General features: G+C 37.4%; 1 protein-coding gene and 1 pseudogene across 4 annotated transcripts in view; both read right to left on the reverse strand.

The window, feature by feature from the left end:
- The window catches only part of EDA (ectodysplasin A), a 421,716-nt gene that overhangs the window by 316,479 nt on the left and 90,699 nt on the right, over positions 1-14,538 (reverse strand). The window lies entirely within an intron of this gene.
- LOC148106938 (SWI/SNF-related matrix-associated actin-dependent regulator of chromatin subfamily E member 1 pseudogene) lies at positions 1,519-6,135 on the reverse strand (annotated as a pseudogene).

Here is a 14,538-nt window from a genome sequence, read left to right on the forward strand (position 1 = left end):
CATACACAAAGATAAACTCTAAATGGATGAAAGACCTTGATGTGAGACAGGAATCCATCAAAATCATAGAGGAGAACATAGGCAGCAACCTCTTTGACATCAGCCACAGCAACCTTTTTCATAACACATCTCCAAAGGCAAGAGAAACAAAAGAATAAATGAACTTGTGGGACTTCATCAAGATAAAAAGCTTCTGCACAGCCAAGGAAATAGTCAAAAAAAAAAAAAAAACTAAGAGGCAGCCCACGGAATGGGAGAATATATTTGCAAATGATACTACAGATAAAAGACTGGTATCCAAGATCTACAAAGAACTTCTCAAACTCAGTACATGAGAAAGAAATAAACAAATCATAAAATGGGCAGAAGATATGAACAGACACTTTTCCAATGAAGACATACAAATGGCTAACAGACACATGAAAAAATGTTCAAAATCATTAGCCATCAGGGAAATTCAGATCAAAACCACACTAAGATATCACCTTACGCCAGTTAGAATGGCAAAAATAGACAAGGCAAGAAACAATTGCTGGAGAGGATGTGGAGAAAGGGGATCCCTCTTACACTGTTGGTGGGAATGCAAGTTGGTACAGCCACTCTGGAAAACAGTGTGGAGGTCCCTTAAAAAGTTAAAAATTGAGCTACCCTATTATCCAGCCATTGCACTACTGGGTATTTACCCCAAAGATACAGACATAGTAAAGAGAAGGGCCATATGCACCCCAATGTTCATAGCAGCATTGTCCACAATAGCTAACTCGTGGAAGGAGCCGAGATGCCCTTCAACAGATGACTGGAACAGATGACTGGATTAAGAAGTTGTGGTCCATATATACAATGGAATATTATTCAGCTATCAAAAAGAACGAGTTCTCAACATTTGCTGCAACATGGACAGCACTGGAAGAGATAATGCTAAGTGAAATAAGTCAAGCAGAGAAAGACAATTTATGGTTTCTCTCATTTATGGAACATAAGAACTAGGAAGATCAGTAGGAGAAGAAAGGGATAAAGAAAGGGGGGTAATCAGAAGGGGAAATGAAGCATGAGAGACTCTGGACTCTGAGAAACAAACAGGGCTTCGGAGGGGAGGGGGTGGGGGAATAGGATAGGCTGGTGATGGGTACTAAGGAGGGCACATATTGCATGGTGCACTGGGTGTTATATGCAACTAATGAATCATCGAACTTTACATCAAAAACCAGGGATGTACTGTATGGTGACTAACATAATAAAAAAATATTTTAAAAAAAGAATACAGTGTTTCAATACTTACATACAACACTCAGTGCTCATCACAAAGTGCAGTACTTAATCCCCATCACCTATTTAAATCATATAACCCCACCCACCTCCCCTCTTATAACCATCAGTTTTTTCTCTGTAGTTAAGAGTCTGTCTCTTGGTTTTCCTCTCTTTTACTCCCCCTATGTTCATTTGTTTTATTCTTAAATTCCACATATGAATGAAATCATAGGGTATTTGTCATTCTCTGACTTATTTTGCTTAGCATAATACTCTCTAACTCTATCCATGTCATTGCAAATGGCAAGATCTTTTTCTTTTTTATGGCCGAGTAATATTCCATCGTATTGTATTGTATACACAATGAGTGTATTCCATTGTACAGTTCCATTGTATTCCATTGTATGTGTATGTGTGTATGCATGTACACATATATACCACTTCTTCTTTATCCATTCATCAGTTGTTGGATATTTGGGTTCTTTCCATAATTCGGTTACTGTTGATAATGCTGATATAAACATTGGGGTATATGTATCCCTTTGAATCAATATTTTTGTATCCTTTGGGTAAATACCTACTAATGCAATTGCTGGATCACAGGGTAGTTCTATTTTTAAATTTGAGGAACCTCCATACTGTTTTCAAGAGTAGCTGCACCAGTTTGCATTCCTACCAACAGTGTAAGAGGGTTCCCCTTTCTCCACATCCTTGCCAACACCTGTTGTTTCTTGTGTTATTAATTTTAGCCATTCTGACTGGTGTGAGGTGATACCTCATTGTAGTTTTGACTTGTATTTCCCTGATGGTAATTAATGACCTGCATCTTTTCGTGTGTCTGTTGGCCACCTATATGTCTTCTTTGGAAAAATCTCTATTCATGTCTTCTGCCCATTTTTTAACTGGACTATTTGTTTTTTAGGTGTTGAGTTTTGTAAGTTCTTTATATATTTTGGATATTAACCCTTTATCAGATATGTCATTAGCAATATCTTCATCTATTCCATAGGTTGCCTTTTAGTTTTGTTGATTGCTCCTTTGCTGTGCAGAAGCTTTTTATTTTGATGAAGTCCCAATAGCTCATTTTTGCTTTTGTTTCCCTTGCCTCAGGTGACATGTCTAGAAAGAAGTTGCTATGGCTGATGTCAAAGAGGTTACTGCCTGTGTTCTCTCCTAGGATTTTTGTGGTTTCAGGTCTCACATTTAGGTCTTTAATCCATTTTGAATCTATTTTTGCGTATGGTATAAGAAAGTGGTCCAGTTTCATCCTAAATGGGGAAAAATTGAGAGCTTTTCCTCTATGGTCAGGAACAAGACAGGGATATCCACTCTCACCACTGTTATTTAACATAGTACCAGACATCCTAGCCTCAGCAATCAGACAACAAAAAGAAATAAAAGGCATCCAAATTAGCAAGGATGAAGTAAAACTCAGTATTTGTAGATGACGTGGTACTCTGTGTAGAAAACCCAAAAGACTCCACTAAAAACTGCTAGAACTGATCAACAAATTCAGTAAAGCAGTAGGATACAAAATCAACATACAGAAATCTGTTGCATTTCTATATACTAATAATGAAGCAGCAGAAAGAGAAATCAAGGAATCATTGCCATTTACAATTGCACGAAAAACCATAAGTACCTAGGAATAAACCTAACCAGAGAGGTGAAAGACCTGTATTCTGAAAACTATAGGACACTGATGAAAGAAATTGAAGAGGTCACAAAGAAATGGAAAAATACTCTGTGCTTATTGACTAGAAGAACAAATATTGTTAAATGTCCATATAACCCAAAGCAATCTACACATTTAACGCAATTCCTATCAAAATACCTACAGTGTTTTTCACAGAGCTTGAACAAACAATCCTAAAATTTGTATATATATATTTTTTCATTTAAAAATTATTTAGAACACATAAAATGAGGCAACATTTATTCTTTCTTCTTGTCTTCCATTGTGAGGTCTCTTGGTGGTTCTTCCACTGTTGCACTTTTGCTCTCTGAGCCAGTGTTACTATCACTGGTTCCTTCCTCAGCCATACTGTCCACCCCCTCCTGCCTGCTCTACTTGTCTTCAGGACAATGCCTTCTTCACCATTCTGTTGGCTTTCTGTCACTTCTTCAAGGTGTCTCTCCTCTGTCTCCAATGGGATGCTCTTGTTGTCTTTCTTCTTGGCCTTACTAGCACCTTGCTTTTCCTCCAGAACCATGCTGCTCTGACTGCATTCAGCTTGCTCTGCTGCCTCTTTCTCCCTTTCCTCCTGTCTTTTGAGAGCTTGTCCTCTGCCTTTGCAATTTCAGTGGCAATTTTTTTTTCCATATCTACTTCCACTTTCAGACTACACAACCTTTTAAGTTCATTGTTAAATGAATCTGTGCTTTTCACGAATTTCCTCTTCTTTTCCTGGTGTTGTTGCTCTACTTGAAGAAGTTCTGCTTCAGTTTTTACTGATGAACCATTAAGGACCGGACCTGTCCTTTGAGGACCTGCATTCTAGCTGTTGTGACAACTGACTGAACATCTGGCACCACACTGTAAGGATTTCAATGATGAGGTGGTGGTTTCTCTGAAAATGGGTGGTGCCTGTATGCTTCGCTGAAAAGCTATCACTGTAATCATCTGGATCTTCAGCAGGCTGAATATTCACGTAAAGTTCTCCTTTCTCCATGCAAGTCTGTCTCTGTAGACTTTCTTCCTCTAGAGCAGCTTCTGCATGACTTTTTGCATTTATGTAAGCAAGGTATGTGGGGGAGTTATGATAGGCCTTCATAGATTAATTGTACTCTATCTTTTCTGCTTCATATTTATTTAAATTTTCTTGTTTTTCCTCATCAGTGAGATCCTGCCACATGCTACCAATAATCTTGCCAATCTCCCAGAAGTTTAGGTCAGGATTGGAAGCTTTTACTTGGTCCCAGACCTTTCTGCTGCACCTCATGTAGGGCATCAATGATTTACCTGGTGGCTTTGGGGGTTTTGGAATCATAATAACAGAGGATGCCACAACCTGGCTGTTGGTGCCTGGGTTACCTCCCAGCCTGTAGTTGTAGGCAAGATGACTGTATGGATTGTATCCCACAAACCCTGGCATGCTGAGCATTTGTGTTGCAGGAGCTGGGTTGGGAGGTAGGACATAAGATGGACTTTTTGACATTTTGAAAGATTAAGTTCTCAGTTCCTTAGGAATGAATCGGAGACATCTCGGGCAGAAAAAGTGTCCACAGCTCTGGCCTTATTTCCCCAACATCTTTATCCATTCATCTATCCAAGGACACGTGAGATGCTTTCATATCCTGGCTATTATAAATAATGCTACAATAAATATAGGGGTGCACATATCTTTTTGAATAAGTATTTTCATTTTCTTTGGGCAAATACCTAGTAATGGAATTACTGGATTATATGATGATCTTATTTTTTAATTTTTTGAAGAAACTCCATACTGTTTTTCACAGTGGCTGCACCAATTTGCATTTCTACCATCAGTGCATGAGGGTTCCTTTTTTCCCACATCCTTGCCAAAACTTGTTATTTCTTGTCTTTTTGATACTAACCATTTTGACAGGTGTGAGGTGATATTGTGATTTTGATTTGCAATTCCCTGATGATCAGTGATGTTGAACATCTTTTCTTGTGTCTGTTTGCCATCTCCATGTCTTCTTTACAAAAATGTCTATTCAGGTCCTCTGCCCATTTTTTAATCAGATTATTTTGGGGTTTTTTGGTGTTGAGTTATATAAGTTCTTTATATACTTTGGATATGAATGCCTTATCCGATATATCATTTGCAGATGTCTTTTTCCATCAATAGGTTTCCTTTTCATTTTGTTGATGTTTTCCTTTGCTGTGCAAAACCTTTTCATTTTGGTGTAGTCCCAATAGTTTATTTTTACTTTGGTTTCCCCTGCTTGAGAATACATGTCTAGAAAAATGTTGCTGGGCTGATGTCAAAGAAGTTACTGCCTCTGTTTTCTTCTAGGAGCTTTACAGTTTCAGGCCTCACATTTAGGTCCTTAATCCATTTTGAGTTTCTTTCTTTTCTTTTCTTTTCTTTCTTTCTTTCTTTCTTTCTTTCTTTCTTTCTTTCTCTCTTTCTTTCTTTCCTTCCTTCTTTCTCTTTCTCTTTCTCTTTCTCTTTCTCTTTCTCTTTCCCTTTCTCTTTCTCTTTCTTTCTCTCCTTTGCATGTTGCTGTCCAGTTTCCCCAGCACCATTTATTGAAGAGACTTTTTCCCATTGGATATTCTTGCCTCCTTTGTTGTATAGTAACCAACCATACAAGCATTGGTTTATTTTATTAAATTAAATTCTGGACTCTCAATTCTGTTCCATTGAGGAATCGGTGATTTAAAAAAAAAAGATTTATTTGAGAGAGAGAGAACAAGTGGGAAGGGCAGAGGGAGAGGGAGGGAGAATCTCAAGAAGACTCTGCACTGACCATAGGGCAGGGCTCAATATCATGACACTGAGATCACGATCTGAGCCAAAACCAAGAGTCAGATGCTTAACTGCCTGCACCACCCAGGCACCCCAATGATTTTTTTAATTGTGAAAAGTTGATGAAATAAAAAGTTGGCTTTTTGAAAGGATGAATATACTTGATAAACCTCTGGCTATACAAACCAAGAAAAAAAAAAGAAGGAAGAAACAAATTGCCAATATGAGAAATGAATGTGGGACTAACACGACAACCCTGCAGACATTAAAAAGACAGAAAGGGGACACTATGAACAACTCTATGCCCATAAATTTGACACGGAGTTGGATTAGACCAATTCTCTGAAAGATTCAAAATAACAAAAGCCATTCAAGAAGAAATAGGTAACTTGAACAGTTCTATATCTCCTAAAGAAATTTAATTTATAGTTATAAACCTTCCAACAAAGAAAACACAAGGTTGGCATGGTTTTACTGGAAAATTCTTCTAAAAATTTAAAGAAGAATTAAAGAATAATAAACTTAACTAATTTAAATGATCAATTTGATGAAGTTTGACATATATCACTATCTTCCCAGATTAAAAGAAGAAAATTTATATCTGGGAGTTAATACACGTTCAGTAGCACTACCTTACATAAAGCAATAAAGTGGGTATGTTAAGTGTCATAAATATTTTTCATCATGATCCACTGATCAAAAGTCACAAAACATAGACCCTTTCTTTCACTAAAGCACTCACAACATGGGGCAAGTTCCCTTTCCAACATCACATTTTGAGCACCTATCGAGTACACAAGACTTAACTAAAGTTCTTGCCTCCAAATAACTAACAGTATAGTTAGAAAGTAAAACTTACAGTATCAAATGAGGCCCCAGAGAGGTATGGTTTAAGGGTTTGAAGTCTGGATAGGATTTAAAAAACAAGAAGATAATGCTAGCTACTTCCATTCACACCTTAACAGCCATTTCAAAGTAGTAAGACAATATGCTTGCTATCTCCCAAACCTCAAGAGCTCATTCTTACAGTCTTGTCTTGGTAAATGACGCTGCCTCTGCCTGGAATGCCCTTTGTCCTCTTTTTCACCAAGTCATAACCCTTCAAGCTTTGAAAATGTTCCTCAAGACTCTTCTCCTTCAGGATTGATTCATTAATTAATTCATTTGCTCACTGAGAAATGTTTATCAAGCACCTAATACATCTAGGTACTGTGAATACAGGAGCAAACAACAAAATCCCCTCTCTAAAAGAACTATGTCATTTTAAGGGGAGAACATACAATAAACAAATAAATGAAAAAAAAGTAAAGTAGTGGATAAATGATATGAAGAAAAATAAAGAAAGGACATTAAACAAGGGTGGTGTGCAGGAGATTTTTGTATGTTATAAAAGGTGGTCTGGAAAGATATTTGTGATTTGAAAAAGATCCAAAAGAAGTGAGGAAGAAAACCATATGGTGTTTACCTGTGGAGGTGGAGAAAGATATTCCAGACAGAAGGATCAGAAAGTACAGAGACCCCAAGTCATCCGTGGCATGTTTGATACTAACAGTAAGGGGTGGTGTGGTAGAAAATATGGTCAAAAAGGTAGCTTTATGTAAGCCATATTGAGGACTGTTTAGATAAGAAGCCAATGGGAGCAGAACAGCAACATGATTTGGTATGTTTTAAAAGGACCATATGGCTATTGTGTAGAGATTAGAATAAAATAGGGTGCAAGGGTGGAAGCAGAAAGATCAGTTATGAGGGTACTGAAATAATCTAGTTCAGAGATAATGGTGGTTTATATCTGGATGGTAGAACTGGAGAGGATGAGGAGCAGTGTGGATATATTTAAAATTCTGAGCTGATAGAATTGCTAAGGGATTGGCTGTGGGGTGTGAGAGAAAGAGGAGAACTAGGGTATAAATGCTCAAAGAATGTCCTTTTGTAGGCAAGAGATGATGGAATCTAGTGCATAAGTGTATGGGTTGACTTTAGATAAAAGCATATACAGTTTATAGTAACAGGAGAGAAGACAGAGAAAATAGGTAGAGATGCAAGTAGGTGAGTAGGTGTGGAAGTAGGAACTTTTGGAGTTTCACAACTGATTGCTTTATCTTTTCTCAGTGAAAGGAGAAACGAGGAACTGAGAGTAAAGAGGAAAGATGTGATGAAGATTCAATGAGTGAAAAGAGGCCAGGAAATAGTCATCCAAGGAGATATCCTGACCAAACTGATTTAGATCCAGTTACTCACTTTACCAAATCCTGGGACCTCCACATAAATTTCCACCCAGCCCGATTCCTTTTTACTAGGTAGATGTTCAACTCTGCTCTCTATTTGCTCTGATTCCTTCAATAAATCCTCATCCAATGAGGTACTCTATGGTTTACTAGAAAGAGAATAATAGAGATAAACTACCCACTCCATTGTGAGGAGAAACTTCCACACCAAGAGGTATGGCTCTATAACACCTCTTAAATCTGGGCTCTTCTCTCCATCTGCACTGCCACTGCCCTAGTTCAGGCCTTCATCATTTCTCACTTGGGCTTTTGCACCAGCCTCCTAACTCATCTCTTGACCTTTCCCCTTACCTCTCTCCAGTCCATCGTCCACACCACTGCTGATATATAAATTTATTCAACTCCCCTGCTTAAAACCCTTCATTATTATCCTTCTCCTTTTTCTCTTTAAGGACCTGCAAAATTTTCCAGCTGAATCTATCACTCCATCTCCTCCTCTTGCCTCACAGCCTATACCCTAGCCATGCATCCCTGAATACATCAAATCCTTCAATTCCCCTGTGCCCCTGTACATCCTGTTTCCTCTACCTGAAATGCATATCTTCCCTTTATCAACAAGGTATTTTTACTAATCATTAGAGACATAACTCAAATGTCAACTTCTCAGTGGCACCACATGCAGAGGTGACCTCTTTTCTATGCTTACATACCTCCCCCATAGCACTCATCTCACTATATCAGAAGTATTTATGTATCTAACTTCCCCACTAGATATATTGTTCATCTTTCATCACAAGCACTTAGCACAATGCCTGGCACATAGTATATCAACAAATGCTTATTGAATGAGTTGACTGTAGAGTCGAAGAGATTAGAAACAGCAATAAAACAAAAATATAAGTTGACAGATGAAATGCAAATAAAAATTCCTTAACCCACCCAAACAATATATATTTCTATAAAATGTTTTAGGAATAGGAAAAAAAAACAGAAAATCTCAGCAATATTAAAGAAGAAGATTTAACTTTTGACAAAGATGATAAAACAAGACCTGACAGAATAATGCATAGCATAGAAAACACCCCTCTTTTTTCACCAAGTATGCACAACAACAGACGGAATAAATTTTTATTCCAAAGTGTTTTTAAGGCAGATATTGACTCTAGAAAACAAGTTATCTGTAGACTTCTGCTCAGAATAGTAGAAATTTCCCAAGGTTTTATATATTATGCACAGTAAGAACAAATGTTGTCATATGTGTGGTCCTGCAGTTTACAAAGCACTTTCACATGTATTGTCTCATTTAATTCTCACAACAATCCTGTCAGGTAGATTTTATTGTCCTCCTTTTACAGATGAAGAAACTATGGCTCAGAGAATCACTAATCCCACATCATATAGTAAAAGAGTTAGAGGTAGAGCTAGGATTCTAAGCCACCTCTGTCTGACTGTGAATCTATTATTCACGATACAGGCTGAGTTGATGTTTTTGTGGCTTCCCAAGAAGTAAACCAAAGTGAAGCCAATGAATTGTTGATGTGTTTTTTTTGTACTTTCCGTCTTTTCTTTCTCTTGATTCATCAGCCTGAATATTTTCTACTGACCTAGAAAACCTCAGAATATGGAGATAGAATCTTTAAGGAAGTAATTACATTAAAGTGAGGTCACTAGGGTAGGCCCCAATCCAATATGACTGGTATTCTAATAAAAAGGCGTAAATATGGACAAAGAGATACACATAGAATGGAGACAGTGTGAAGAGACATAGGAAAAAGATGACCATCTACAAGCCATGAGAGACACCTGGAATAGATCCTTCACTAATGGTCCCCAGAAAGAGTCAACATTGCCAATATCTTGATTTCTGACTTCTAGCATCCAAAAACTAGGAGACAATAAACTTCTGTTGTTTAAGCCACCCAGTCTGTAGTACTTAGTTATGGCAGCCCTAGCAAACTCATACTGGTAAGCCTAGTAATTTTTGATTAAATGCCAGACATTGCATATTAAAAGTTGGAGGAGCTCTGGATATTATCTTCCTTCACAGAAGATTTACTTTTGTTCCTGCCAGGTGATGAAGGACAGATCACCTTAATCCTGCCTGAGATTGAGCTGATTCAAAGCTGTGTTTTACTCTTTGTGAGGGATGGCATTTTTATAGTTTATCCTTTCTCTTGGAGTTCAGCCCTTTGGGGATCCCAAATGAAAACCTGTAGTAATTACCAGCGTCCCTCCTCTTTGGCAGGCTCTATACTCCAGTTCTGACTCTCCAGCATTGTGAAACTTGCTGAAAGCCCTGCTTAGCTACTCAGATTTGTATCTGCCACTTTCTGCTTAATTTCTCAACTTCTTTGCCCTGTACCACTTAGAAATCAGCAAATGACACAAGGGGAAGGTTGTGTAAAATATTTGACCAAATTTATTGTAATTTCTTTCTCTGGCATCTTAGACCCTCAAGTCCGATTATCATGATAGCCCTGACCTCCAATTTTTGTCTCTACAGCTCTGTGAGATGCTAAAACCTCTGCTCAGCCTTTTTGTCTCTTAATTACTACTTTCAGATTGCCTTCTCAATCTCTCTACCTATACCACTTACATTGGTAAATGCCTTGAAAGGAAATATCACTCAGAATGTTGTGCCCACTTCAATAAATCTCTCTTCTCTGGGATTTAGACCTCTTGTTGCTTTGGTAGCTTTCTGATGCTTTCAAACAAGTATTTTATAATTTTATACAGCTTTTCTAGTTCTTTCTGAGGGATAGTTAGTCTGACACAATTTAGTCTCTCAAAGCCAGAAGCACAAGTCCCCATTTCCATGGTTTCTAATTCCATTGATATGCCTGTCCTTGGTTCATCCATTCATTCATTCATTCCAACATGTATTAAGCACATGGTAGATGTCAATAACTCTGCAAGACTCTGGGAAAACAAAAAGTCCTGTCTTTAAGAAACTCACAGTAAAATCATTGGGGGTGAGACTACAAACATAAATAGTGAAAATACAATGCTGAAGTGTTTAAAACTAGAGGTGTATGGAAGATGCTATCAAGAAGAAATGAAAGTAACTATCTTCTTCTGGTGCAGGAATCAAAAAGTTATCACAGAATAGAAGATATTTGAGGTAGGTCAAAATATGCCAGGTGAATGAAGAGTGGAAGTGAGAGAAGAAAGGCACTTTGAGAGGTGATAATATTATATGAGTAAAGGTATGGCAGTAAGCATGGGAAATTACAGTTAGTTTGGTACTATTGGAACTAGATGAGTGATAGGGTGTGGTAGAACATAAAGGAGGAAATGCAGGCAGAGTTCTGATTGTGGAGGGCTCTTTCTCTGCCCTAAAAGTTATTATTTAGGCAGTTTATGGATAATGACATTCCCAGAGGTAGAAATCTACCACATGTTCAGCAGATTCATGGAGAATTCAACAACAGAAATTTAAGACTTCTCCAGTCAATGGCTTATAAATTCAAAGGCAGTACTGTCATGCTTAAGCAATGTAGTAGGATTACTAAGCAATAAAGTCAAGTCTTTGAGTCACCTGACTAGTTTATAAGGAAAAAAAAATCTAAAACACTATAGTAAATACTATGTGGCCAAGAATTGAAATGATTTGAGTTTTATTTCCTAAGCGTATAAACTCAGTTACCTATTAGAAAACTCAAAAAACAACAAGAGTTCTAATTTTTCAGAGGCTATTTGTCAACATTTGCCTTTAATGACATTGCCATCAAATGGCAATCTGTTAAATGCCTACTTACTTGTGAGGCTGAATACCCAGTAAGTCTGATAGGAGTTGTCCCTTGGATTTTAAGAATCTAAGATGCCAGACAACACAGATAACTATCCCACAAAGATACCAAGACAGCAGTATAAAAACACTGAACATCTACATAAACTGACAAGAAGAAGTGTTTACATGATCTATGCCTCAGGGCGCTGTCACTTCTGTGACTCTCAGGTCAACCGAGTTTAATGAAGAAGATGTGATTTCTAGCTCTTGCAGGCTGACAGCAGAGAAAGGGTTTGGCAGACAAAGGAGAGGGCATTTTTCCAGAAACATGGTACAATGTGGAAACAGTCTAAGCAAGAGGATCCTGCATAAAGAAGAAGCCAGATTATGTTTCTCTAAGAAAAGCAAAGTCATGGATTGGGCTAAAGGAAGAGATGAGGGAAGAGACGTGGGCCATGCAAGCACAGAGAGGGCTCATCCTCATTTTAGGCCCAAGGGCTCAATCTATATTTTTGCTGGCAAGTTATAATTCTGTAACTTAACATAAAGCATACCCAACCACTACTAATCAATCCTTTACCACCCCCCCAAAGGGCTCAACAACTCTCTACAAGCATTTGAACAAATCACATCTAGCAATTAATTCACCAATGAAACATCACTGAGAAAGTATAGTACCTAGCCACCGCATACCACCATTTCATGATGGAAAATACTAGATCTTGTGCCATTTCAATTAGGTTTCTGATATCAGAATCTAAATACCCAAGTTAGAATTTGGTGATAATACCAGTGCTGGCCCTCAAAAACAATCTAAAACATTCAAAGGTTAGAGTTAGCAAGACCATAGTTCCAAGCATCTCCAAAAGACTAACAATTTGGATACCTATTCTTGCCAGGGGAAGAAGAGGGGAGCTAAAAATATAGGTGGAAGAAAGCAGGAAAGGTTGAATCCCTGTAGAAAACTCACATCCTTAAGATTACATAATACTGCTCCGAAGTAACTGAACTGCAGCAGAAAAATTTCAAACACATTCCAACATGCCTCTAATTAAGATAGTTTTGGGAGGTTCCAGAATTATAGCTATCAAACGTGAAACCTAAAGAATTTACCAAGATTAAAAAGATTGCCAACTTTAACTCGGGAAAAAACACACTGGAAAAAACAGGTTAGTTAGAATATACTCATAACAATGACAATTTGTTGACCTTTATACAATTGCTACATCATTTTAGATACAATTGTTAGTGGTAAACACCTGAATTACAATAGGGTAGACACTGTGCCAAATATAAAATTAGATATGATTCTTGTTCAGAGAGTTCAAATTAATTATCTGATAAACTTTATATTTCACCAGAGAAGTATGCAAATATACTATAACCATAAACTTATTTTAAAATACAGCAAGAAATTCAGGTAGGACATATGATAATGTGAAATGTCTAACAAGCAAGAATTTTTGTAGCATGTAGAAGCAAGCTGGGTACTCACATGAGGTATGTATTTTGAAATGTTTATGGATGGTTAACCAGAAAGGCTAATTTAACACCTACACATCAATTGCATAGAGACAGAGCTGTGAAATATTTGCATTTACTACTCCGTAAGAGGACCATCACAGCACTGGCTTAAGAATGCCAGTTGTAATTAAATTAGATGAAATTTCACAATTTAAAGGATATGCAATCTCCTTCCCTGAGAATTTTAATTTACATAGGCTGACTGGAAGGCTCTCAAAAATGAAATTCTGACTATAAAACTGCAAAGAAGGAGAAAACAGTAAGTATCAAATGAGATAGCTGTCAAAAGTTTTTTATAATCTTGGGTTTTAAAAATGTATAACAATAGCAATAGCATTTATTGAGTATTTACTCTGTGTTAGGAACGGTGCTACATGCTTAATGTGTATTATCTCATGTAATCCTCAGAACAATCCTATAAAGTAGTAGTATTACTTTATAGATGAGGAAATAAAAGCTCAGAAGTTAAATAACCAATTTCAAATCACACATCTAGAAAAAAGTAGAGGTAAGATTCAAATACAAATCTCAAGTTGGCAAAACACTAAAAAAGCTAATGTTCAGAATACCAAGTCTTAGAAAGAGATATATTCTGAGCATAAGAAAACGGGATTTCAAATTGCCATCAGAAATTAAAAGAAATCTAATGTTAAGTGACACAGAGAAAGAAAAAAAAATTCCTACTTATCTCCATGTATCCTCTGCTAAGAAAATTGGAAGACCAAGAAAGGGCACAACAAATATTAGTAGAAAAAAAATGAAAACAGAGACACAAGAAGAGATTAAGAAGCAGTTGTCCTAGAATAATCACATTCCAGGATACCGGAAAGACCTTGGGCTAAGATTTTCAAACTGCTGTCTAGACAGAATTGCGCATAATGAGAGAGGGACAGAATTCTGGAGAGAGGCAAATGTAGTCTTGATTTAAAAAAACAAAGTCATGTTTGCAAGCCGGTGAATTTAATCTCAATTCTAAGCAAGTTGAATGGAACACATTATTATAGAGAAAGACTTCTGGTATGAGTAGAATGGTATTTTTCCCTACTTCTGCTAGCTAAACACAAGTATAAAACCTGGAAATGGTACAAAAGACAATCAAAGGAGAACTCTGAAGGGTGGTAAGAAGAAACTGAATGGTTTGGGGACACCAGAACTAGAGAACAGTACACCAGGATGTCTTGCATACCTGCACCCAACAGAGAAAGGCCACCCAGACCCCATGTTTCCATATCCTCCACCCTAGTAAGAGATCAGCCCAGGTAGACTCATTCCTCCCCAGAATCAAACAGGAGTATGCCTGAAAACATCACCACTACACAGAATCAACAGGGAGCTAAAGGGGTTCTGGACCCAATTCCAATATGTGGGAAAG

Source organism: Ursus americanus, chromosome X (assembly GCF_024610735.1).
Source record: "Ursus americanus isolate L20-20 chromosome X, mUrsAme1.1.p, whole genome shotgun sequence".
In the NCBI taxonomy this organism is placed as follows: Eukaryota; Metazoa; Chordata; class Mammalia; order Carnivora; family Ursidae; genus Ursus; species Ursus americanus.